This window comes from Sinohyriopsis cumingii, chromosome 18 (genome assembly GCF_028554795.1).
Source record: "Sinohyriopsis cumingii isolate HCF-2022 chromosome 18, ASM2855479v2, whole genome shotgun sequence".
Taxonomy (NCBI): domain Eukaryota; kingdom Metazoa; phylum Mollusca; class Bivalvia; order Unionida; family Unionidae; genus Sinohyriopsis; species Sinohyriopsis cumingii.
In genome coordinates this window covers 24,632,163-24,654,681 of record NC_142978.1, presented here as the reverse complement: position 1 = coordinate 24,654,681, position 22,519 = coordinate 24,632,163, and the positions used below count along the sequence as shown (strand labels likewise).

Genomic DNA, 22,519 nt, shown 5'->3' with positions numbered 1-22,519 from the left:
TCTAAGTAAGGACGAATTCGTATGCCAAAAGCTTGAAAGAAGCGTGATTTCTGAACATATAAAGTTTGGCATTTGAGCCTACTGACTTCATCAGACGTAGGAGTTAATGGATTGCCATAGATTATAGTTTGGTAGCTACTGAAAAACCAGTTCCGTTTGTCTGTGATGGCTTGTTTACCTTATTATAACAGCTTTTTGAAGGGGAGGTTGCAATTGTATCCAGACAGTAAAAGTCCCTGTGTGTTTATTGAATCAAGCATATAAAGGTACCGTTTAGAGGCTAAATCGTACACAATCGGGTCATTGTCATGTTTAGATCTTACTAATGAGTAAAGCCTTCCCATCTGCTTCCAAGTCTGAAGTTGCCAAAACTATTCGTAAATCTACGGTTTGGGGGCATTTGTCCCTGGCGTATCCAATATGCAGACGCAAAGTTAGTTTACGGTCCAAAATTGGTCTCCACCACAACAGAAATAAGACTATACGTCATGATAGAGTTTTGGGTCATCGTGAATTCCATGAATAAGACTATCCGTCATGACAGAGCTTTTGGGTCATCGTGCATTCCAGGAATAAGACAATCTGTCATGACAGAGCTTTTGGGTCATCGTGAATTCCAGGAATAAGACAATCCGTCATGACAGAGCATTGGGTCGTTGTGAATTCTATGAATAAGACAATCCGTCATGACAAAACTTTGGGTCATCATGAATTCCATGAGTAAGACAATCCGTCATGACAGAGCTTTGGGTCGTCATGAATTCGAAGTAAGCGGCAGAAGTGCATACAAACAGATTTAAAATTTAAAAATTTGAGTCTTTTTTTTCGCACCCTTTATGAAATCTGTTTAAACTATCTGCGATTGCTGTTTAATAGCATGCATGCTCCATGATCTATTCTAGATCAAGAAAACGTCGACACACAACAAACTGTCGGTTCCCGGATTATAAATTTTCACAATGCTGTTAATTTTGATGCTGAATATGGAGATTAACAAATGACAATATAATGCTTTGAGGGACAACTAGCTCCAGAGGAAAACTTTCATAAAGAGTGATGCCTTCCATACTCTGAAATATGTATCCTTCAGCAAATGTGATATAAGGTTATATAGGCGGCCATTTAGAATTAGACTAAATAGTTCATTTGCTATGCCTTACTTCCATGTGGTATCATACGCTTTCTCCGAGCTGAAAATGACAACGAATATTTATTCTTTCCTTTGGAAAGCTTCTCTATTGAATGCTTCAAGCATGATAGGATATTGCGCTTCTCTGACTTCTGAATCCACAATGAACGTCTGATGTTAGTTTGTTTGGTCCGACATACCAGAATAAGCAATCAACTATCATCCACTCCGCGGTTTTGCAAATACAGCTTGATAATAATATGATCGGTGTGACCCTTTCCAACTTTAGGTACTGATATCACCGTTGATTCTCGCCGAGACCGCAGTTTCCCATATTTTATGGAAAATGTTTAGAAGTGTATTGAGAGGTTAATACTGGGTATCATCTGGTCATGCTGAGGTGTCAGGTGCTCGATAAAGAGACTCTTGTAACACTCAGAGAGTAACGGGTTTATTTTCATCTTCATTTTCAAATTTTTGACACGGCAAAAGTTTTTTAAGAATGAGACACTTTTTTTTAAAGAATGTTTTGGCCAGTATTTAAGATATCCGTTACGGATGTGACAATTTCATCAGATTTCTTTTTACATTTTTATACATCTTTTATTTACACTAATGATTTTCCATACCATACGTAATGCTGAGTTAACAACAGAGCGAGAATTCAACATTGGGGCAGAATTTCCATATTATTCTCTTGTTCTCTCTAACTGAAAGACACTACGTCTACCTAAACTACTTAGGTCAATATGCACGGTATTTCTTCAGATTTTTAGTTACCTGATCGGCACTGAAATCTTTAAGGATATTTTTTTCCGTTCCCTGATGATGTTTTTGTATACATCATCAAACCATTGTTAGTGAATATGTTTAATGGACGTGTTATATGTTCTTATATGGCAGATATACCAAGAAACTATATATTATTCCATGCCTTATATGGCAGATATACCAAGAAACTATATATTATCCCATCCCTTATATGGCAGATATACCAAGAAACTATATATTATTCCATGCCTTATATGGCAGATATACCAAGAAACTATATGTTATTCCATGCCTTATATGGCAGATATACCAAGAAACTATATATATTATTCCATGCCTTATATGGCAGATATACCAAGAAACTATATTATTCCGTGCCTGCTACTAAGAAGCAAACTGAAAAGTTCCTGTAACTCGTTAATGGTAAGAGAAGAGAGATCTTTGGCGTGTTTTATTGGTCTCTGGATCGTTATTTATAAGCAAGAGTAACAAATACATACATTATATCACTGTCACGCAATTTTTTTGTCACTTTCTAAATGTGAAATTGTGTTAATCGGATATATAACGATCAAGCCAGTCGTGGTGCGAGATGGCGCTAAAGTAATGTGGTAAGTAGTCAAGAATGCGACTAGTGATTCCATTGGTAAAATCAACCGAGATAGATTATACTGCGCGCCGTAATGGAAAAAGATTGTTGTTATTGTTATTTTTGTTGATGTTGTTGCTGTTATCAGTACATTCTACTGATAACAGCAACAACATCAACAAAAATAACAATAACAACAATCTTTTTCCATGGATCATGGCCCTTTTCAGCTTTCATCGCGTAGCAATTGAAAACCAAACCAGGGTCTAGGAAGAAAAGTTTTTAAAAAATGGAGAAAAAAAAAACTACAGAAACAAAACAAACAAGCAATAGCTATACAAATAAGAGAGGGTGTTATGTGCCTTGCCTAGGATTAATCAAATTTAATAATTAAAATAGTTCATGCCGATTTACATATTTAATATACACAAAACTTAAATTGATATCCGTCAGGAAGAATGTTGCTAGGTCAATTTTGTGGTATGCAATTCATACAACATATTTGACGTCATGCACTTTATTACTACATACACTCGATGATGTCAACAATTACTCAAGCGACGGAGATCGAAATGTATCTGCCTGATGCAGACAAATTAATAAACGGACGCATTTGTATTTTATTTCCCAAGAACTTATATCCGCAAATTCTCCTGTCAGTCAGGGAAGGCCAAGACTATGTCACTTGTTATGTATGTTTTTTTTTATTCACTGCATGTTAGAGTAATGTAATTTTGTTTACTGGAATTTGACATTTTCCATAAATTAGTTTGACCTGAATGTTTTCTTGTAAACACCAAATACGTGACTTTAGATGTAAACAGCCTCTATTTCGAAATTTCGGTTTTAACGGAATTGCGGAATAGTCATGTTTAATACCGATGATTATATAGAATATAGTCAGTTTGGGCTTAAAAACACATAATGTCAAGGTGTTCGTTTTGCTGTGACCAGCTTGGAGTTACATTTTATTTTTTCTTCAAATTATTAGGATTCTGAAAGGTTAATTCGTTTTCCTGGAAATATTTTAGTGCTCATAAAGAATTCTTGGACAAAGACATTTCTTTACATTTCATTCAGAATTCAAACACCGGAATAGTATTGTCTGTGGAACAACAAAGGACTGTAGACACAACAGCACTATACTGACTATAGTATACGTCATCGCCTTCCATTTTGGATTTTTCGTCGGGACTCGAACCTGAATTCATTAGAACATTTTATTACTAGGACTTCTAAAATTTAATTCCTTGATTATTCTTGGATTATTTTTGGATTGATTCTTAAAACCGTAAGTTCTTTTTTTCCCCACTGTTACCGTATTTTTCCAGAGAAATAAATTGTTTGTTAAATTTTTCAAAGCTGGTGTTTTCACTTTTTCTTTCTTACTATTTATGAGAGCTTAAACAGGTAACAAACTTTAGGCAGCGCCGACAAGGGTGGGGGGTCTGTAAGGGGCCCGGGCCGAACTACACTTTTTAATTTTATAAAAGAAACATTTTGTTTGAACAAAAACTAGGAGAGATCATGGTGTTTCTTACCCCAGGGCCCGTGATCGCTCTGAACGGCCCTGACTAGAGGGCCCCGAGTGGCCGAGTGAACTAAAGCGCTCACCTTTACAATCAACGCCATCTCATCTCTGTGCACTTAGGTTTGAGTCTCTGGCTCGGCCAACGTGGGTATGTAAGAAAAGTTGCAGGTGGGTTGTTAGTTCTATCCTGGGGTTTTCTAGGTTCTTCCACCACCAGTTATACTAGCCGCCATGTATAGTCTATAAGATACGCCCACAACAACAACATATAACCAGAAACTAATCAATTATAATATGATTGGATCTTTTCGCCATTGATTAGCACGAGGTTGTTTTGAGGCTAATCCGGGTAAGAGAATTAGATTCATGGTCGTACGAGAATGCTTCATTAGCGACATTCTTTACGGAAGCAGCCGCTCAGCAGAAGTTTGGAGCACGTGGGCGAAGGTTAAAGATGTTTCAAGTGCCAAAGGAGTCATTTAACTATTGTTATTCAGACATGTTCAGCTAAAAATATTTATAACATTCTCTGTGACCAACTTAGTACATAACATATATTTATTATACCATACAATGATTTTTTATTTCAACACGAAAACAGTCATACTCAAGTTTTAGGTAAAATCAGGAAGTTTGGGTACAGCTACAATTACAAAATCGCATGATCAGACTAGCCGGTCATTTAAGATTAGAATAAAGTTCTTTTGTTTTAGTAGATTTTTAGTAACTTAGTGAATTTTTGTGCGATACATTATTATTATGTTTATATCACAATAAAAAAACTTAGTACAGCTATAAAGAGCGTGGCCAAACATGGTCTCGAATGAGGAACTCGGTACAGAGCGGGTGCAAACACCATCGCTGAGACCATTGCAACTCGTCGATGGAGATGGCTCAGCCACGTATGCAGAAATTTCCCCTGACTCACTACCAAGGGTGGCACTGAGATGGACTCCACAGGGGAAAAGGAACCGTGGCAGACCCAAAGAGACCTGGCGCCATACCGTGGAGCGAGAACTCAAGACCAGAGGCCTCACCCTGCAGACCGCCCCCATAACAGCTGCCGACAGACCAAAATGGTGCTCCCTTGCTGTCGCCTCAAGCACCAGACGGCGCAGAGAGGATTGATTGATTGATTGAAAGAGCGTGTCTTTTTCCATGCAGACTCAAAATTAAACAGAGACCGTAGTGTCTAAAGTTAGATTCATTTAATTAAATGTGTAATATATATGCAAAATCTAAACATTGTATCTAGATTCAATCAACAAAGAAAGAGATACAAGAGTTTACATGAACGTGTCACATATGTTTCCACGGACTACTTATTTCGCTCGATTTGACGTCTCTCGGCGAAGACCGCAATGTAAATCGCCCTGCCTTTTTGTTGGATTCGTGTTTATGTTAGAAACCAGACAATAAAAACCTTCATGTCAAGTAACATGTTCTGTTTGTTTTGTCACATTGCAAACTTGTAATTTAAGATCACTTTTTCCGATAAACGTTTTTTTTTCAAAAAAATCTTCAGACGTTCTACATTATCAAACACCTGCTTTCATTCAAGTTAGGAAATAAACAAGTACAATACACTCACACACACAATTACACACACACAGTCCGATACATTCGAACACATCCCATGTCTGGTTTATGGGCAGATTTACCTAAATGACACACATAAACACATAAGCATACACTTACGCACTCGAAACCAGTCACATATATTACTAAAATTGCACAACATTAACGTTGTTTTTTTTTTCCTTCTTATCCCAGTGTTTTATTTTGATCACTTTTAGATGCATCGATCACACACACACACACACACTTTGATCACACAAATAAACAAAACTATGACGTATAATGAACACGTTTATTTTATGCTTTTATGCTTCAGATTACACACACAATTTTAGACACTCAGTTGTCCCTATCGTAACTTTCGCAAAATCGAAAGCGATGACACTTCGATATGTATTTTTTTGCAGTTATCGAGTATCTAATGAGCAGTCACTCCTAATCGAGTGATCGGACACTTGTGTAATTGAGTGATCGCACACGTGTGTAATCCCTAAGGTGCAAATAAATGACTTGCAGAAGCGGATTATGGAGTCAAGAAAATGGCACTCGTGTCTGCCTTTATGGTCATGGGTAAACGAGGCGAGGAAATTCAGCTGGACGAAAACGTGGCCAATATTTTAACAATAAAGCAAACGAGCAACACCAACAAAAATTAGACAATACTGTTTAAAACAGTATTTGAATATGCATTTCCCTCTCATCTAAAATATGATTGTTCGTTTGAGAACCATGTTCTCAGATCGCACGTGCAATTCCGATGCTTGAATGTGTCTTTCTTTCAAAGATTTGCTCAAGTCAAATCCAGTAGAACTGACCAGATCGTTTTTAATGATTGTCCTTTCTCCGTGACCTTTCAAGAGAGCACTAATGGCGCATGTTTTCTTCAGCAAATATTATTTTCCACTGAACTATGTGTATTCACCCTTTGCACTTCTCATCTTTTCTTCTATTTCTGATACTTCTTGCAATTCAAGTGTGTGTGTGTGTGGGGGGGGGGGAGACCAGAGAACCATTCGTATAATTTCATGCTATTATTCTGCCGAGTAAAGCTGAAAACTGCAATTTCTACAGTAAATTTAATTAACCTCTAAATCAATTTTAAAACGTATTCCTTTCAGAAGCTCAAGCGAAGAGGAACAGTCTCGATGTAAAAAAAGGAATCCACTGTGATGAAATGAGAATCCCCTTAGAATCTGAACCTGTGAATCATTACCATGTTGGTGTGCGTGTGGAATATTTTTTGGTTTTATTCTGGCCCTCATTCCTTAGAAAAATATACTTCCAGGAAGTCTGTTTATATTTTATTCTATTTTCGTGCATCTTCTATGAGTTTAGATAATTTGAACCATGTATACTTATTTCTATTGAGTTTTATTAACGGAACTGTATTTCTTTGTAGTGTGTCTGATAGATAAAGACTAACTGACAACATTTGTCGGGCTAATACATAATTTTCATTCAGATAAACCTTCATTATGCAGCATCACTAAGAAGGAAAATATTGTGCTATTATTTTAGTCCATCAATTCGTCCTTTAGACCGTGGCTAACTTCGCATTTAGGTCAGTTTATCAGACGAGTCCAGGATCGCGCCGCTTTGATGAAACGTCCTAGGAACTACCGCACACTATTCCATGGAAATTAGGTCATAGCACAGTTCATTGAATTCAGCTGAGTTTTGCGTTCAGGTACTTTGTTTGAGTATTGGTGGCCACAGTCCCATGCAGAAGTTTGTGGACCGATTGGTTTTAACGAGGCAATACCACTTGCCAAAATGTTTAAACGTTACCTTTTGCAAGAGTTTTAATGGCCACTAATGTTCTGAATTCTACTGTGATATTTGATGCGACAAGCTTTAGCGATAGGATTTTCAGTAAACATAAAAATATATTTTCAGTGAAGACGTAATATTTTACAATAATCCGTTTTTATTAAGATTTAACATTATAAATGCCTGCTGATCTAAATTATGTTAATAAAATATGGAGATCATTGGCGTTCGTTCGCTATTTATGATTTCCTTCCAATAATGTTCATTGTTTAACCTTTATAATTTATCTTTAATTTCGTTTTTCTTACTGACACAATACTATTTATAAAAAATGGTACGTTATACCCCAGCATTTGGTATACTTATATATGTAGGACCCATCGGAGCATTTCTAGCTATGGACAGCATTGACCGATTGATCACATTGATTGTAACCAGACATTGTGATCCTAAAATCTACAAGTTCCTTTACTGCCTGCCAGAAGAACGACGATGTGCAAGTTTTAATGCAGAAATAAGTTTTAATTTTTTTGAATCCAGCTAACATAATTAAGCTGCTGAACCAGAGCTACAGTTTCCGTCCTGTCCGTAACAGTAAGCCAACTTTAGTAAAGGTGCACGAGTATGTAATTTCAATTATTTTTATATCAATTATACCCCTTGTCTCTTTTGCTATGAAATTAACCTTTGACTTTCGAACCCAAACTGCACTCTATCTTTCTTTTTGAAATGCAACCCATCCACAAAATAACAAGTTAAGTCATTGTGAGTAAACTATTTTTATTTCTATTAGTCACTTGTATCTTAACATTCGACAGTTGGACCAAAAGATCGTTTTCATTCTTTCTTAATTGTCCATGTACAAACCATACCAAACCATCACAACAGGCAATAAACTATGATAGATTCTTTCATGTATCAGTGACATAGGATCAACATTCTTTCTTGTATCAACGACACAGGAACTATATTCTTTCTTGCTTCATTGCCATAGGATCTAGATTCTTTCATGTATCAATTACAGGGGATCTAGATTCTATCATGTATCAATGACATTGGATCCAGATTTTTGTTGTATCAATGACATAGCATCTAGAATTCTTGCTGTATCAAAATGATACAGGATCTAAATTATTTCATGTATCAGTGACACGGGATCGAGATTCTTTCATGTATCAGTGATATAGGATCTTGATTCTTGCTAGCATGAATGATAGAGAATTTAGATTCTTTGCTTGTTTCAATGACATAGGATCTGGGTTATTCTGTCTTCAAGCTTTTTCGTTTCTTATCACCATTATATTATGTATTTGTGAAATTAATTTTTAACATGTGCTCTTAATCATTTTGTATTTAATATTATTCTTTGTATGGAAAAGGCGATAATAACTTGTTAAAATGTTGTAGCTGATTCCAATCACACTGTTTTGCAATAAAACTGTTTAAACCAGTCATCTTTCCTTGTGAGAGAAATATTTTCATGGAGATTGTTCCTTTTTCCTTCAAAGGAATCACAACTTTTATGCAAACTGTACTTTACATGCAAACTGTACTTTTACAAGAAAAACGATTTTTTTATTTTGAGTTTGCGTCATAATGATGAGACCTTTACTGCCATTGTAAAGTGAAGTATGCCGAGGACTGGTTTTGTAATCCTAGGATGGACTGGACTAGTTTTGTAATCCTAGGATGGACTGGACTAGTTTTGTAATCCTTCGATCAACTGGCTATTGATGAAGCAAGACTTTGTGTAGACAGTTATAGTTTCAACATTGGGCCTACACTTTAATATCTGCACTATGTTGTTATCGTATTTTGTTTCTCTGGAAGTTTTAAAGAAAACCCCCCAAAACATGACAGCTGTACCATGTGAAGGCAATTGGATCATACTGCCTTTCACAGGGATACACTACACTATAGATGATTCTCGGACTAAAGTCTGACTCTACATCCCCGTTTGTTTGTACCCCCCTATCGATTTCAAAAACGAGAAAGTTTAATTTGATAAAAAGTGCACAGAACTAAGTCAATTGAATCATTGATTTATAATTTCTAATTTGACTCTGACCAGAATGATACTAATGCTGGCATCCCCTGCACCATTTCATGCTGAACAGACTTTCCATACTAACACGGCGCCATATTGCGTACACTATAGGCTAGTTTATTTCCATCACACAACATAATACCGTAGTTCATCGTGTTCGGCAACTGCTTAAATTACACAACGTTGAGAGTTTGGAATTATATCCCTCTGCATATATGAACATAGAAATTAAACCGCTTGTTAAATCCACATGAAAAGCAAATTTATAGTTGTCATTATTTTCCTTCGCTTGATTCGACATTGTGAATATGGGAAGCAGACGACTTGTGTATGTACATCTGTTGTCGTGATAAACCCCTTTGCTGAAAATGGACTTGTCCAGAAACTGGAAATGGATCAGAGAATGTCTGTCTATTACACTGAAAACTTCCGTTAAGCATGAAACGCGCATAAGATGACGGTGTTAGGGCCACTCTACTCAGAGTCAGGTTAGAAACTATAAATCAATGAATGAACTAAGTTCCTTGCACTTTTTATCACATTAAAGGTTTCCATTATTTAAATCGGTAAGGGGTACAAACAAACGGGTTTGTATTATCAGACTATAATCCAAGGACAGGATTCAAATCAACATCCTTTTTGGTGATCCAGTCAGACAAGCTATCAAAGTTTCATTGGAAGGCTAACTTACCATGCACCATTATCTGATTGTTTATATGGCCGCCCAACTGAAAACTATAGACCCAGATCTGCCATCACATGATGCACTGGTAAAACAGGGACAAAGCTTATATTACTTCTATCAAAGTGTAACTGAACAATGGTGACCCTGATCTGCCTATCTATGATGTGATTTAATATCTAGATCTACTCTGCAACTATTTGGTTTTGCATTATATGTAAGCAAAACTTAAAAATAAAACCTAAGCAAGCGAAACCCACAACACATTTGTGTTAAACAAATACGGTCTTCTCCGCACTGACACAATAGTGAATTTCCAATAGCAAAAACTAAGTCAACATTGCAAACCTACATGACTTTAAGCTTTAATTAAAGGTTCAGTTTTGAAAAGTTCTTGTTCTTTTCATTTTGTGAGTGTGTATGTGTGTGTTGGAGGGATTTTACATGAATAGGCATGAATTGATATCAGCGATGTACTCTGTACTTATATTTTGCTGTGTTCCCCATTGCACTCATTATCTTATGTACTTATAATTTGTCATCTTTCTGCTGCACTCAATGTATTCTGTATTTATTCATTGTTGTATTCCTATTGCACTTAGTATCTTTTCAACTTATTCTTTGTCTTGTCCCCATTGCAAGCAGTGTATTTCTGAATCTATTTTTTGTTGTGTTCCCACTGCAGCTATTGCATTTTGTAGTTATTCTTTGTTGTGTTCCAATTGTATTTGGTGTATTCTGTACTTATTCTTGGCTGTGTTCCCACTGCACTCAGTGTATTCTGTACTTATTATTTGCCTTGTTCCCACTGCACCCAATGAATTCAGTAGTTATTCTTTGCAGTGTTCCCATTTAACTCAGCATATTGTCCCTTTACATTGTTGTGTTCCCATTCCTCTCGGTGCCTTCTGTACATGCTTTGTTGTGTTACCATTACACTCAGTGTATTCTGTGCTTGTTCTATACAGTGGTCACACTCCACTCTTTTCCTTTCAAATGGTGTACATTATGAGGTTTACCCATCACTCGGTAGAGCAATTGAACACTCTTTATGACAGTCAGAAGGTTGTCAAATTTTATGAATTTTTCTAAACTGAAATTTTATTTTTTCAAACGTTATAAAAGTTCCTTTTTATTTATTAGTAAGTGAATAAGAGAACTGAACATTTCCTTTTTACAGGTAATGTCTTTTTAAACTTTCACTCAGTAAAATAATAACATTTAGCTTAGTTTTGGTTTTGTTTGGCATGTTATTGTTTGTTGTTTAATGTACAGCAGCACAAGTAGGTAATTCAGTATGCAGGTAAATTAGCAGTAACACAGTAAAGTTCCATTTAGGTAATTTAGAATGCAGGTAATATAGAAATAACAGACAAGTTCTGTTTAGGTAATTTAATATGCAGGCAATGTAATAATAACACAGACAAGTTCTATGTAGGTAATTTAGTATGCAGGTAATGTTGTAATAACATAGACAAGTTCCATTTAGGTAATTTAGTATGCAGGCAGGGCCAGAGTAAGGCCTTCCAGGGTCCTAAGCACTGAAAATATTATGCTAACTCACTCCCAAGATGTAAAATTCAAGCAAACAATATTAATAACTACAGGGTGGAAAATACCAGTGTTGCCATCATTCCAAATCAGAATACTCACACATGCAGATCAAAATGGTCATATGTAATTCATTCAATTGTATCATCAATGATTAATCTGGAAATTTTTTCTTCAGCCCCTGTTGGGCTGGTGTAAAATTCAAACAAACAATATTAATAACTACAGGGTGGAAAATACCAGTGTTGCCATCATTCCAAATCAGAATACTCATACATGCAGATCAAAATGGTCATATGTAATTCATTCAATTGTATCATCAATGATTAATCTGGAAATTTTTTCTTCAGCCCCTGTTGGGCTGGTGCACTAAAATGTGCTTAATGTGCTTAATGCATAATCTGGCACTATATGCAGGCAAAGTAGTAATGACACAGACAAGTTAAATTTAGGCAATTTAGTATGCAGGCAATGTAGTAATGACACAGACAAGTTACATTTCGGTAATTTAGTATGCAGGCAATGTAATAATAGCATTGACAAGTTAAATTTGTTTGATTAGGGGACATCTGTACATTATGTACACATGGAGGTAGCAAGTGGGGGTTTAACAAAAAAGTGTACACCTGCCTATGGGAAGGGGGTGACTGGTAATAAGTGTGCACATTCTTTACTGTCAGGGGTCAATATAAACAAGCTCCTTAGGTACAAGAGTTCTAATAATTTAGTCTGTAATGCAGCTGTAGCAAGCCAGCAACTGAGTCAGTTTACAAGAGTTCTAATAATTTAGTCTGTAATGCAGCTGTAGCAAGCCAGCAACTGAGTCAGTTTACAAGAGTTCTAATATTTTAGTCTGTAATGCAGCTGTAGCAAGCCAGCAACTGAGTCAGTTTACAAGAGTTCTAATATTTTAGTCTGTAATGCAGCTGTAGCAAGCCAGCAACTGAGTCAGTTTACAAGAGTTCTAATATTTTAGTCTGTAATGCAGCTGTAGCAAGCCAGCAACTGAGTAAGTTTACAAGAGTTCTAATATTTTAGTCTGTAATGCAGCTGTAGCAAGCCAGCAACTGAGTAAGTTTACAACAGTTCTAATATTTTAGCCCATAATGCAGCTGTAAGAAGCCAGCAACTGAGTCAGTTTACAGGATAAAATGAATATTGTCCACAGGAATAGGAAAGCAGCATCTTAGCATTAAAACTTAAAACTGCTTATTTGTAATGAATGTATTCAACTTCATCTTTCAAAGTCTGACTGTCCCAGCTACTGCATGCAATTTTTTTTTTTACAAAAGTGTATGCTGTGCAACAGGATGGGGGAGGGGGTCAAAACTGGCTGATTTTTGCATGCATACTTTATCCTTTGTCCTCTTGGAACTCTTTCAAAAAAAAATTATATATATATTTACATACATGTGTGTGTGTGTGTGTGTGTGTTAACAGCACTTCAGCAAACTGACTACTGGCAATTTAATGCTGATTAAAATTTCAGCTCTATCAATATTTATGGGGAAAATTGCAAAGCGGTGGTGAATCTGCAGTATTCAAGAACTTAAGGGAGGACAATACAAATGACAAATGCTGCAGGTAAAAAACATAGTACTATTAACATACGTACATTGTTATACTTAGTTCTGTGGAAACTAAAGTTTTACTACAGTTGTAGTGAATTCTTCTTTAAACACTGTTTTCAGCTTACCAGTATGTCCCCTCTCTACTAAAACTTTCAAAAATTGGGTTATCTCCAAATTCTTCATGGCCAAACATTACAATTTTTTAAAACATTATTCAGGCAAAATATTTTATGAATTTTTTTAAAGGTGCTGTTTACAGTCTGGTTTTTACTTCATTATTTCATAAACAAGCACTTTAGTAGAATTACATGTGTTACTTCTAAGATTTAGCAGCATAAGGATAAAGTGTGAGTGGCTGCCACCCAAAGTTAATCTTTCATGATAATTTAAAAATATAGGAAATATCCATAGGGCTTGGTAATCTGTTAATGACTGCCATCAGAGATTAATCTTTCACAATCTGCTTGGGACTGCATGGGACTGTAGTGCAGGGCCCAATCATTGCACCAATTCATGCACAGTAAGCATAGTTACTATTATTAGGCCAAGTAATCACCGTTACTGGATGTACTTTCTGCATGGACACCAGTCATATTAGATGATTCAAAAAATAACGCAGAACACAAAGTATTAAACTTTAAACATTTAATTTTAAATTTTGGAAAAAGTATATGTGTATCTTCCATGTTTTCTTACCTATTATTGTATGTGCTTTCATAGTATATTGGATGTTGCTATTAAAGATGACAGATTGTATGTGCTTTCATAGTATGTTGAGGGTTGTTATTAAAGATGACAGATTGTATATGCTTTCATAGTATGTTGGACGTTGTTATTAAAGATGACAGATTGTATGTGCTTTCATAGTATGTTGGGGGTTGTTATTAAAGATGACAGATTGTAAGTGCTTTCATAGTATGTTGGACGTTGTTATTAAAGATGACAGATTGTATGTGCTTTCATAGTATGTTGGACGTTGTTATTAAAGATGACAGATTCTATGTGCTTTCATAGTATGTTGGACATTGTTATTAAAGATGACAGATTGTAAGTGCTTTCATAGTATGTTGAACATTATTTACAATGACAGATTGCATGTGCTTTCATAGTATATTGGATGCTGTTATTAATGACGACATATTGAATGTGATTTCATAGTATGTTGGATGTTATTAACAATGGCAGATTGTATGTGCTTTCATAGTATGTTGGACATTTATATTAACGATGACAGATTTATGTGCTTTCATAATATGTTGGACATTTTTATTAATGATGACAGATTCTATGTGCTTTCATAGTATGTTGGATGTTTTATTAAAGACGACAGATTGTATGTGTTTTCATAGTATGTTGGATGTTGTTATTAAAGATGACAGATTTTATGTGCTTTTATAGTATGTTGGACATTGTTATTAACAATGTCAGATTGTGCTTTCATAGTATGTTTTATGTTGTTATTAATGATGACAGATTGTATGTGCTTTCATAATATACTGGACATTTTTATTAGCGATGACAGATTGTATGTGCTTTCATAGTATGTTGGACATTGTTTTTAACAATGACAGACTATGTGCTTTCCTAGTATGTTTTATGTTGTTATTAATGATGACAGATTGTATGTGCTTTCATAGTATGCTGGATGTTATTAACAATGACAGATTGTATGTGCTTTCATAGTATGTTGGATATTGCTATTAATAATGACAGATTGTATGTGCTTTCATAGTATTTTGGGCACTGTTATTAATGATGACTGATTGTATGTGCTTTCATAGTACATTGGACATTTTTATTAACAATGACAGACTCTATGTGCTTTCATAGTATGTTGTTAATGATGACTGATTGTATGTGCTTTCATAGTACGTTGGGCATTTTTATCAACAATGACATATTCTATGTGCTTTCATAGTACCGTATTTACCGTATGTTTTCGGACTGCAACAAATAATTACTTTTTTTGTCGTCCGAAGACATATCAAAGTCTTTAATTCTTAAATTAGGTGTCCGAAAACATACAGTTGAAGATAGATTTATTACCCCCCCCCCATGTCTGCAACGAAGTTACCGTTAGCTCAAACGACGAAGTGCTGCCATGAAGTAAAACAAGTATTTTATCAAGCATCACGTAAAGGATAATGAATGAAAAACAGGCATTATTTGCCTATTTTGTCTATGTGATACATGTCCATCCACCAGAAAACACAGCCATGCATGTATTAGCGCCACGATTGTGTGCGTATTTTCCAAAAGAACCGCCATATTACTATATAATCCTGCAATCCACAGTTTAACCCTCTGCTAATCGGTGGTCATTAAAATCTACATTACCAACGCGCGCAAGCTTAATTTCTGTTTAATTAAGATACTAATGCAAACTAAATAAAATGATTTTGGAATTATAATTTTTAAGATATTTATGACAGAAACATTTTAGTATCGAGAGTAGAAATACCGGTACATGTATGATGGCAAATTTTAGAGCACCAGGGTGAGAGGCTCCATATGGGGTAAGTGTTGTATGCACGCATAGAAGAGTAAAAATAACAAGCAAGTTGCAATATACGAGTCGGCGTGATTAATATGTTGGTATTTTTTTTTAAAATAAAGGTGGTCTATTTGTTGTGGTTCTCTCTTTTTTTCTCCCCACCTAGCCGAGGGTAGCTTCAAAATGAGTAGAGCTTGATGACTCGAAACAATCAACTGCTCAAAGATTGTTTTATGTACCGATATGTCGGAGATTTCAAGGTGTCTAGGTGATAATTGTTAATAATAAAACTTGAGGGATTTCTTTGACATGTGTGTTCGGAAATAAAATGCAGCCATCTGGATTTCATTAAAAGAGCACACGATGTACCAAACATTTAGCACCCACAATCAATATTTATCGTCTATAAAGAGGTTTACTACCAATAGAACAATAACTATGTTTAAACCTTGGTATATAATGCCTCAGGGATAAGGGGTTTGTTTTGTTGCACAATGCCAATGAATTTTACTAATCCATACCGACTTTTCTGATGTATTGTGTAATGATATAAAGCAGGGGTCATGGTTTTTAAGCAAAGACATAACTGTCACACCTGTTTGAAGTGGTTTCTTGTGTAACAATGTCTACACTGACAGCCAATCATATTTCTTTTAGCCGAATCAAGCCATTAAAATATAAAGTGGAAAAAAATAACCACCACTATCAAAAGTTTATATACTGGATAGCTGTCCTTGTGAAACATAATATTGTTAGTACTGTAATAATTTTGATGGATAAGTTTTTCATACGTTATGCTACAAGCGAGGAGGCACTCCTTAATTCATGGAGGGACTCTCCCTTGCCAAACTCGTCTCCAAAGAGGCCAGTAGGCCGTCCACAGAAGCGACCTCGGATTAATGATTCTGAGGATGCATCACAAAAAGAACCGCCTACAAAGAAAGCTGCTCTAGATGACGAGTCTGATTATCTTGAACCCGAGAGTGCTCCACCCGGTTCTGTACGTGGTCACTATAAACATTATACATTAAAGCAAAAGCAGGATATCGTTAACAATGCAAAATATCTGGGAATTAGACCTACAGCAGAAAATTTCAAGATTCCGAAATCCAAAAATTGACTTTTCTGTCGATCTGAACTTGAACGGACATTTGCCTAAGTGTGGACGACCCATTTCATATGGACAAGCTATGGATGATCAGATAGCTCAATGGGTGCTCACTCAGCGTGACTTACAAATTTCAGTCAGTGTTGAGGGAATATGTATATATGCCAAGGAGCTTGTCTCAACAGAATTTGCGGAGAGCAATTTTCATGCCAGTGGTTCATGGGGAGAGAGTTTCATGAAAAGACATGACTTTGTGCTCAGAAGCAGGACCTCTCTTGCCCAACGTTTACCAAAGTATTTGGAAGAAAAGATTGCTTCGTTCCACAAGTTTGTGATGGATAGACGTGAGGAGGACGAGTTTGACAATATGTTTATTATTAACATGGACGAGACACCGATGTACTTTGATCTTGTGCCAGGGAAAACGGTGGACAAAGAAGGAACGAAAAGCGTTCTGATTCGTACAACTGGCGCGGAGAAGAGACACATTACTGTCGTTTTAGCCGTTGCAGGTTCTGGCGACGTATTACCTCCAGTGATTATTTTCAAGGGAAAGAGACAGCTAGATCTGAAGGCACCAAAAGGGTGGATTATCGCAGTTCAAGAGAAAGCATGGATGGACGAAACGCTAATGCTGCGATGGATTGAAGAAATTTATTTGCCATTCACCAGAAGAGAGCGATCACTATTAGTTATGGACTCGTTCCGGGCTCACATCACTGATGACGTGAAGAAACAGTCGCGGCGCGGAAACGTTGTGCCAGCAATAATACGTGGAGGCTGCACATCCAAATTGCAACCTCTTCATGTAAGCATCAATAAACCTGTCAAGAGCTACCTCCACCGCAGCTGGACGGAATACATCAGGGATGCTATGAATGCATTAATATCATCTAATGAAAGCAGCAACGGACGGATCAAGACAGCCAGCAAACAGGCTGTATCGGACTGGGTTGTAAATGCCATGGACACATTGAAGGAAAAGCGCACAATGATAATTAAATCTTTCAAGGTGTGCGGCATCAGTGTCAATCTGAGCGGAAGTGAAAACGCGCTGATCAGAAATGACAAACAATTAAACAATATGGATGATGATAGTGATACAGAATTTGAGGGCTTTTCGCCCGAGGACCTACAAAAGGCTATGGACAAGCTACTTGATATTGAATGATATATTTAAATATATTACAGCATTAAATCATATTTCTTTTCATTCTTTGATATTGCTACTTACTGTGTATGGCTTAATAAAACAATGTTTATCTATCTATCTGCATACATACATACATACATACATACATACATACGATTAAAAAATTTAAATTATATTAGTTCATGGAAGTTCATGATCACAATAAATAATTGGCTACCAAATGAAGCAAATTTTGTATCAGTTAAATTAACGGTAAACACGCTGTGAATTTTACAATAAAACGAAGCAGCAGATCTTCCTAGATTGTGTCCGAAAACATAAATTGAAGAAAAAATTATAGCAGAGCAATGTCCGAAAACGTACAGGGCATTTAAATATTATATTTTCAACAAGAAAAGGTGTCCGAAAACAAACGGTGTCCGAAAAGATACGGTTAGTACCGGGTATGTTGGATGTTGCTATTAACAATGACAGACTGTATGTGCTTTCAATGTATGTTGGATGTTATTTACAACGACATATTGTATGTGCTTTCATATTATGTTGGACATTTTTACTAATGATGATAGATTGTATGTGCTTTCATATTATGTTGGATGTTGTTATTAATGATGACAGATTGTATGCTTTCATAGCATGTTGGACATTTTTATTAATGATGACATATTATATGTCCTTTCATAGTATGTTGGATGTTGTTATTAAAGATGACAGACTGTATGTGCTTTCAATTTTTTTTTCCTGCTAAGCTTAAATTTGATTCCTCTTTTAATAATTGATTGCCAAAGTCCATTCAAAGACTGGTAAAAGTCTCCCATTCACTTTCTCGTGCTGTGTTACTCACTATACATAAAATAACTAATTTTTCAAGATATCAATTTACCTTTACTTTATCCAGTCTATGTCTCTGTCTTTGTCTCTCTCTGAAACTTTTGCCATCCCCACCAAAAATTGTCATCAGAGGCAATACAAGGCAGTGAAATTGCTGTCACTCAACCTGGCCAACCTCTATTCCATATTTACAACAAATAATATTTCCATAAACTGTCATATCTGCCAACCGTTGGCCACCATCAGAGTATCACCTGGCTTGATGAAAACAGATTTAACCAAAGAAGTGTAGTTCGAAATTGATTTGTGGTCCAAAAGATGAAAATGACATAGATCAAGGATGGTGATCTGTTGACCAAAATGACATTGATCATGGATGGGGGTCTGTTGATCACAATGACATCGATCAGGAATAGGGGTCTTTTGATGAAAATGACATTGATCAGGAATGGGGGGTCAGTTGATCAAAATGATAATGATCAGGAATGGGGGTCTGTTGATCAAAATTACATTGATCAGGAATGGGGATCTGTTTGACGAGGATGAGATTGATCAGGGATAGGGATCTGTTGATGAAAATGACACCAATCAGGAATAGGGGTCTTTTGATGAAAATGACATTGATCAGGAATGGGGGTCAGTTGATCAGAATGACATCGATCAGGGATGGGTGGGTCTGTTGATCAAAATGACAATGATCAGGAATATGGGTCTGTTGATCAATATGACATCAGTCAGGAATAGGGGTCTGTTGATCACAATGACATCAATCAGGAACAGAGGTCTGTTGATCACAATGACATCGATCAGGAATAGGCGTCTGTTGATCACAATGACATCGATCAGGGATGGGGGTCTGTTAATCACAATGACATCGATCAGGAATAGGTGTCTGTTGATCACAATGACATTGATCAGGGATGGGGGTCTGTTGATCACAATGACATCGATCAGGGATGGGGGTCTGTTGATCAAAATGACAATGATCAGGAATGGTGGTGTGAGTTGACTCTTATACAGCAAAGATTTGCTTTTAGTTAGAAAAATATACAATTCTAACACCAAAAACATCTGTTGACCACAATGGAAGAAATCTAATTGACTCTCATTCTGTAACCTCCAAATTGTTCTTGATGTGAAAAAGGGATGTTTTCTCCGATATGGCTTGGGCATACATGGCTTTAAATCAACTTGGTATCAAACAATTACATAATTAAGCTACTAGGTTTTCCTTGAAAGAGGTTATACTATAAATGAAACATTTGTGTGTGTGTGATTTAGATTTTTAATGTAGCCTTAACAATCTCAGTCATATCACTACGATGTCTGCAGTGTGGCAGTTTAGAGTGATGTCTAGCACTGGGGCATCATGCTGCAGACATGTAGCATGATGTCTCACCCAGTCACATTATTCTGACACCAGGCTGACCTGTCCTAATACTAACCTCTTAATGCTGAGTGCCAAGCAAGGCGTCTGCCAGTACCATTTTTTAAGTCTTTGGTATGACTTAGCTGGGTTCAAACCAGCAACTTCCTGCATCTGAGGCAAACGCTCTAACCACTTAGGCCACTGGAGTGGTCGAAACATTGGTTATGGACACCTAACTTTAGTAGAAATGCAACTAAAAACTATTCTTTTGTTATTTTATTATGCTAGAAAGACAATGCTTGCAATGTTTTATCATATTTGAACAATAATTTCAAAGTAAATGGAGATTGTGTTATTCATTTTCCAGTATTTTGTGATATGATTTTTAAGTTCTGTTCCAGAAAAAAGGTGTGTGTGTAATTTGTGAAAGAGCTCACTTTTGATTCAAATATAATTGGACTGGTCAACATTTATCTTGCACATAGAACTGATAAATGCCTGAATATGAGCAACATATATATGCCAGACTGTAAGCCAAGATAAATACCAATGAGCAACAGCTTCCAGACTATAAGCGTGTGTGAGTATGATTTGGATTTTTAACACAGCTTTAACAATTTTTCAGTCATATTACTATGATGTCTGCAGTGTGGCAGTTTAAAGTGATGTCTAGCACTGAGGTATCATGCTGCAGATATGCAGCATGATGTCTCACCCAGTCACATTATAGTGACACCAGGCTGACAAGTCCTAACATTAACTTCTTAATGCTGAGCACCTAGCGAGGCAGCTATTAGTACCATTTTTTAAAAGTCTATGGAATGGCTCAACTGTGGTTCAAACCTGTGACCTTCCTCATCTGAGGTGGGCACTCTAACCACTAGGCCACCAGAGCAGTCTGGACTATAAGTCAAGTGGTATGTATATCTATATTATGTATATCATGATTATAGTTTGTAATGGTAATTTAGTTACTAACATTTTAAATATTAATTTTCTTTATAAATGGTTTGTTCCTTAAAGATGAAGTCAATCTTGTAATCATAGCGTATCAATTCATTCATTGTTTCAAGGATGAGTAGTACTCTTACGGACGTAAACATGTTGATGTGATTTGACTTCAGGACACGAGTTCTTGAAAGAAGAGGCTGACCTGATTCTGACTGGCTAGTGTTGAAAACATTATCTTGTTTACGAGTTGGGATTATTCTAGAAGCAATATGTTACTCTTTTGTTTCTGAAACTACATCTTTGCTTTGTATATAAGGGATGAATTATGGAGAAATTAGGTATTCCTAGCATAATCAGTCTCTAAAAAGTAATATATAGCTGTGTTAAACTGAGATGATTTCATTTATTTAATTCAATCATTCATTGGAATTATAAAGTGCTAGGACTATATGGATTTATAGCAGTATTAGAATTACTGTGAATTCATTTAAAGACATTTTGGGACTATATCATTGGGATTCATTAATACTATAGGTACATCAGTATAATAGTGAACATCACTTGGAATACCATAGGAACTCAGTTGGATTATTCAAATTTTATTAGCCTTTTATGGCACTATTTGCTTATTTTCTTATTCTGTCTAGCAAAGAATTTGTTTATATGGATCTTTTTCAATCATCATAAGATAAAAGTCAATATCATTTGGCATTAATCAGGAAAGTCTAATTAAGTGGCACTAAAGATAAAGTATATTTTGGAGAACAGAAGAATTATTGATGAATTTATGTTTACTACATGTCATTCAACCTAAAGAGAAATATTTCTTTCATTCAATTATGATTCATATAAGTAGAAAGTTAAAAAATATACCAAAGTCATGCACTTCACTGAATATGTAGATAAACGTCAGCTAAATACTTGAATTTTCCTTGGCAGTTTTAATATATATATATATATATATTATATCCTATGTTTGGACACTGCCATATGATACTGCAAACTGTGCACTGTTAAAGGAATGTGTGAGTGTGACTTGGATTTGTAATGTAGCTTTAAAAAAATTCAGTCATATCACTACGATGTCTGCAGTGTAGCCGTTTATAGTGATGTCTAGCACTGGGGCATCATGCTGCAGACATGTAGCATGATGTCCCACCGAGTCATATTATCCTGACACCAGACCAACCAGTCCTAACACTAACCTCTTAATGCTGAGTGCCAAGCGAGGCAGCTGTTAGTACCATTTTTGTAAGTCTTTGGTATGACTCAGCCGAGGATCAACCCAACGACCTCCCGCATCCGAGGTGGACGCTCTAACCACTAAGCCACTGGAGCAGTTAGTTGAAGGAATAACACTTCTGGAATACAAAATAATATACCAAAAGAAGATG

The 22,519-nt window shown here is 36.1% G+C and overlaps 1 protein-coding gene across 1 annotated transcript in view; it reads left to right on the top strand.

Annotated features, from left to right (window-relative positions):
* LOC149776240 (uncharacterized) overlaps positions 1-8,524 on the top strand; it is a 49,235-nt gene extending 40,711 nt beyond the window's left edge. Inside the window, exon 7 of the mRNA XM_089942279.1 lies at positions 6,717-8,524. The gene's annotated coding sequence lies outside the window, so the exon portion shown is untranslated. The remainder of the gene's footprint in view (positions 1-6,716) is intronic.
* The last annotated feature ends 13,995 nt before the right edge of the window (positions 8,525-22,519 follow it).